At 44.7% G+C, this 6,000-nt stretch overlaps 1 long non-coding RNA gene across 1 annotated transcript; it reads left to right on the top strand.

The window, feature by feature from the left end:
* Nucleotides 1-306: 306 nt before the first annotated feature.
* LOC107978813 lies at nucleotides 307-5,448 on the top strand. The gene is made up of 4 exons (XR_004771452.1): nucleotides 307-643; nucleotides 893-934; nucleotides 1,334-1,558; nucleotides 4,631-5,448. It is a non-coding gene; the product is annotated as an uncharacterized LOC107978813 (long non-coding RNA).
* The last annotated feature ends 552 nt before the right edge of the window (nucleotides 5,449-6,000 follow it).

Below are 6,000 nucleotides of genomic sequence, written 5' to 3'. Positions count from 1 at the left end.
CCTGCCCACCTCCATATAGTTCTCTGGAGATGAAAATAAGTATGAATTACTTAGGGAAGGCAAGCTGCTATAACAAATAGCCCTTAAATATCGGTGGCCAGATATTAGCATCTTATTTTTTATGACACGGTTCGGAAGCCTATGCTCCTTCCATATTCTAGAATCTAAGAATCCTCCACTGTCCTTTTGTTTGTTTTTGAGACGAGGTTTCACTGTGTAGTTTTGGCCATCCTGGGACTGGCTATGTAGATCAGGCTGGCCTCATAGAAAGCTTTGGAGATCATATCTCAGTCTGTCCAGATTATATTGTCCAGAACTCAGTGACTTGGACCTCCTGACTCTAAAGCTGCTGGGAAGTGTAGTCTTCCTGTGAGCCCAGAGAGGAAGTGAACTAGGGATCAGCAGATACAGGGTCATCTCTGCCACAGTTGGAGCTGGCTTTGAGACTTTAGCAACCATACAATTTTCAGGGGTGAGGATGGTTGTTCTGGTTACTTATTACCATGTTATAAACCATCACAAAACCAATATACAATTTGGGCAAAGCTCTGTGGGGACAGACTTCTGTTTCCCTCAGATTTAGCAGGACTAGCACAGAAGCTGAGGGATGAGTTATTTGGAGGCCTGTTTGCTCACATTTTTGGTGAGTGATTCTGGCCGTTGCTTATATATCTCAGTCTGGAAAAAGGGACTCCTTTGGGATATTTTTATTTTTATCTGTTTTAATTAGACTATTTATTTTTAATTACTAAGTGGAAATTAGGTATATTTATGATATCCAATATACTGCCTTGATATATGCACATGTTATTGTCTTCATTTGTTTGGTGTTGCTGTAATAGAATGTCTGAGACTGGCTTATTTATAAATGATAGGGATTTATTTCTTCTAGTTCTGGAGAGTGGGAAGTCCAAGGATGAAGAATTTGCATCTGGTAAGGACTTCCTTGCTGTGTTATCTTATGATGAAAAGAAAAAAGACAAAACTGTATGTGTGTGTGTGTTTGTAAAGCTTGCTCTTGTACTAATGAGCCCATTCTATAAATAACAACATTAATCCAGTCATGACATCCAATTTCTCAACACTGTTTCATTGGTGATTAAGTTTTGAATGGTGAACTTTGAAAGGCATATTCCAACCATAGCAATTATAGAATGACTAAGTCAATTTAACTACTTCACATATTTATCATTTTTGTGGTGTTAACAATTAATAGCTACCTTCCTAGAAAATTTCAAATACACAGCACAATGTTGTTACCTATAGTCATCATAATATACAACAGATCTCTTGAACTTACTGTCTAACTGGTTTTGTGTCCTTTGACCTACAGGCTTACATCCCTCTATATTTCGTCGTGGTCTTTCCATGTGGTATGTGCAGCATGGATACCTTACTGGGCAGCATTACTTCTACATGCAGCCTCACACCTCCAAAATTGATGTCTGAAAACAGCACAAGTTACATGGCCTTTTCCAGCTTATCCGTAGAAGTCAATCCCACCCATGACATCAAGAGTTAAGTTCATACAAGTGTTTCCTTTTCACACCTCTTGAAGGTAAGAAATTTCATAAGACTATATTAGATTGACTTGGAAGCCTCTCTGGGGTGTTTCTTTATTTTTCCATGAGCTGTATGAGGAGTCCCTGGGACACCTCTCTCTCTCTCTCTCTCTCTCTCTCTCTCTCTCTCTCTCTGTGTGTGTGTCTCTCTCTCTCTCTCTCTCTCTCTCTCTCTCTCTCTCTCTCTCTGAGGCAGAGGTCAATGCCAAGTGTCTTCAGGTCTTTGTGCTTCCACATCAGGCATTGTACCCACTGAGCAACCTATCAAGCCCACTCCTTGGGACTCTGAAGACTAGAAACTGGAGGGAAGAGGCATGGAGCTGACTGGTGGGTGGTTCATTGTCCAAGATTCTTGCTTAAGTTGTCCGTTCTCTCATGATGCGTGATGGCTCCTGACATCTTAATTGACAGTCCTCGGGCCATGGATCTTGGAGTCTAGACTCTAGGAGACAGCAGTACTCCAAAGAGAACTTCTGTTATCTCCCGGGCCTATGTGGGAGCTTGAGACTGGTCACTTGGCATACCCAATACCACCACGTCAGTCTTGGACTCTCCTTCTATTCCTCATCCTTCCTAGTCCCTTGTAGCTGGACCCTTAGGTATTCTCCACTCACTTCATGTGAAAAAAAAAAAAGCTTTGTGATGCAGGTGTCTACCTCTGGTCAGTCAGCACGAGGCATCTATATAGTGATTCATAAAAAAGGCTCTCTGAAGAGGGGACAGTCTGTACTGAAGGAACGCTGAAACATGGCCCAGTCAGATTCAATACATCCATTTGAAGTGATTCTGGCCTCCGTTCCTCCTAGCTCTATTGTTAATTTCTTTGCCAGGTTGCATCCTGCTATCATTCCAACCATTTCTAAGGAGCTTATCCTGAATCTCCAGAGTCCAGTTGATGTGCTCTGGAGACCCAGGGGAGGAGGACTTCACTTCTAGGTGTGGGAAGAAGTGATGTTTTCCTGGTAGTAATGCCCAAGACTGGGTGCACTGAAGAGAGGATTGGTGTGTAAGAGTTTCATTTGAGGGGAGACTCCTACAGCACAGTAGGGAAGTGGAGAACTAGGAGAGGGACAAGAACAATTTTATAGCTTTGTGCTGTATAGAACATGTCAGATGTCTACCAAGTAAGCAGAACAGCATAATGAGCCCCCACAGGTCCAACCTTAGTCAACAATGATCCATACTGTTCCCTTTTGTTTCATTGACACCTCTACAGTGATTTTTATAGGCTAGAGGAAACATGGTTAAGAAAAGGAGGGTGGAACTACAGGCCAGAGAGACACCAAAAATCACATTCATTCAAAACCAGGAAGACCATCAGCAGACTTCCTTGACTTCTGTCACAGGCTTGATAAAGAAGTGAAGTTCTAGTGGCAGAATGGGCTGGAAGCAGCCTTGGAAAGCCTTGGCTATCAGGCTGAGGAGGGTGTGGAAAAACATTCCTGACCAGTTGCTATGCAGATACGTAAACCAGTAACTTGAGCCCAATGTCTCCTGAAGTAGATCCAACATATGTACTCAGGCTCGGAAGTTTTCTTGGACAATGGTGACAGGACCTAGTGGAGCAGGGATGGGCAGGTGGAGAAGCAAGACAGGGAAGGCAGATGCAAAGGGAGTTACTGAACCTGCCACTGCTGTGGGCCACAGGAACTCAATCCTACGGAAAATTCTGGGAGACAATGTGTAGTGTGCAACTCAGTTGTCTCAATGAAGCAACAGGGAGTGGGGGCATTGGCCCCCCTCGCCCATCATTGTTGGGGGTTGTTTTCTGAGTGCACTATTTCCTTGACACTTCCAGTTTGTCATTCTGAAACAAAACAAAACAAAAACGCTTCATGAGAAAAGATATGGATGCTGGCAGCCGAAAGTCTGCCAGAGCACAACGAACAGGAAAGGTATATGGAGGAGTGTGGATGGGGCTCTAACAACCGATCCCATAATGGTCTCAGCTGGAGTTCATTAGGAAGCAGGATGTCCAAAGCATGAAGGGACACTCAGGACATAGGGATACCACAAACTGGGAGTTGAGGAAGCTAAGAGTTAGGAGGGAAGGAAAAAGAGGCGACAGATGGGGGAGTGAGAGATTGGGGAGGAATGATCAACAGGATTTGGCAACGGATCTCACATGTACACACGTAGGAGGCAAATTACCAGAGATAGATTATAAACAATGCTCAGCCACAGTAGCTACATTTTTAAACTTCTGGGAAAGCAATCGAATTCATCAACAGTCCTGCTGGGCCCCTCTCCGTTCCAGCAGCTCAGCCAGGCACTCCAAGGCACAGAGGTAGATTATATGACTGAGAGACTGGCATCTTCTCACGTGTGGCCATAGGCCTGGCTCCTTCCAAACGGTTCCAAGCTGTGCTGTAGCTAGTGGGAGGGGCAGGGGGTGGGAGCCTTTGGTAATGCATTAGCAAGGAGATTCAAGAGAAAGTCTTCCCTGCTATACTGTGTGACAGAGGGCAACTTACTAGCCTCAGTTTCCTCGGCTTCAAGGTGGAAACAACCGTACACACTCTCCCTATCATGCCCTTATTCCCTCAAGGATACAGTCTGTTTAGGAGCTGATTGTTCTAACAAATGGATTCCCTTTGCTCTGAGTTCTGAGGCTTCTGGCTATGCCATGTGCTCTGCCAGGTCAGATGTCCTGTGAGCTTTCACTCTTCTGTACTGTCACCAGTAGCTCTGCTTCCTGGTATCACTCCCCTGCTCACACTCAGCCACTCTTTCCATGCATTGGGGTCTGGCTTGGAGTCCTTCTCCCAGCCTGAAAGGTGTTCTTCTTGTGTGGACTAGGCCTGAAAGATCTGCTGAGGTAAACCAAATAATAGTCCCCAGGAATATGCATGTCCTAGTCTTGAGACCTGTGATTTTGGTAATTGATGGTAGAAGAGATTTGCAAATGTGACTAAATAAGGCTCCTGATACAGGGGGAGCTCATACCAGATTATCCAAGTGGGAATTTATTTAAAACAAAATTTAAGCACAGGATCTTATGTAACTCAAGCTGGTCTTGAACTCCTTAGTAACCAAAGATGACTTTGAATTTCTGATTCCTCCTGCAGGCTCCTCCTGAGTGCTTGGATTACAGGCATGTACAACCTTGTCTGATTTTATAAGGTGCTGCAGATCGAACCCAGGACTTTGTGCATGCTACACAGGTACTCTACCAACAGGGCTACAGCCTCAGCTAGGAGTAGACTCATAAGAAGGAGACAGGAGAGCCAGACTCAGCATACATTGTGACTATGGAAGCAGAAAAGGACCTGTGACAATAGTACCACAGATCAGAGTGATGTGGGCCTGCTCTGGGTTGCATGTGTCACCTGCCCAAAGGCTCTCAGTGTTAAAAGTTTGGACCCCGGCACAGCATTCTTGGGAGGTGAAACATGCACTTTTAAGAAGTGAGGCCCAGTGGGAACTCCTTTGGGATTCCTTCTGCTTCCTGCTCATGAGGTGGACTCTGTTTTGCCACAAACTCCTTGCCATCACCACCCGGGACACTCACTGGAGGCTCATCTGATCTTGGACAGAAATGCCCTAAATTGCAAACCAAGATAAATCTTTTTTCTTTATAAGAAAATTATCTCAGATATTTTGTCATAGTGATAGAAAGCTGACTAGCACATAGGCCAAGAGCCAAAGTATGCGGGTGACCTTTGGAAGCAGGGAAAGGCAAGGAAATGGATTCTCCGCTGGAGTCCCCAGAAGGAACACAGCCTTGCTGATTCATTTTGCTCTTCTGACATCTAGGAGCTAACACGTTTGTGTCATTTTAAGCCTCAAAGTTCAGGGGGAACATATTACAAGAGCACGAGGGATTCTACACTGCTTCAAGAGCAGCTGATGCCTGATGGGTACAGGTTGGTAATTATCCCAGTGTCTACACCCTACAGGCTGGGTAACTCCTAGGCACTGATCTATACTCTTGGTCTGTTTCCTTGTGGGATTAAATTCTTGTCATTGCTCTAAGGGGCTTCATAATATGCCCCCTTTCACCCTTTCTTACCTTGTGTCATTTTATATTTTCTTTCTTTATTGTATATGTTCTCTCTCTCTCTCTCTCTCTCTCTCTCTCTCTCTCTCTCTGTGTGTGTGTGTGTGTGTGTGTGTGTGTATGTGTGTGTGTTCATGCGCTCACGTGTGCGTGCCCACGCATATGTGTACATGCCTGTGTGTAGATGCATATGTATGAAGGACAGAGGTTTATGTCACGTGTCTTCCTCAACTACTCTCTACTTTTCCTTATTTCTTTAGAGTCTGAAACTGGAGCTCATTGATTTTGCTAGCCTGTGGCCAGTGAGCTCTAGGAATCATACTGTCCATTTCCCAAGCATTGGGGTTGTAAGTGCTTGGCTTTTTATGTGGGTGCTGGGGGTATGAACTCAGGTCTCTAAGCTTGCATGCCAAACACTTTACTGACTGAGCCATCCCC

Source organism: Cricetulus griseus, chromosome X, assembly GCF_003668045.3.
Source record: "Cricetulus griseus strain 17A/GY chromosome X, alternate assembly CriGri-PICRH-1.0, whole genome shotgun sequence".
In the NCBI taxonomy this organism is placed as follows: domain Eukaryota; kingdom Metazoa; phylum Chordata; class Mammalia; order Rodentia; family Cricetidae; genus Cricetulus; species Cricetulus griseus.
This window is presented reverse-complemented; position numbering and strand designations above follow the sequence as displayed.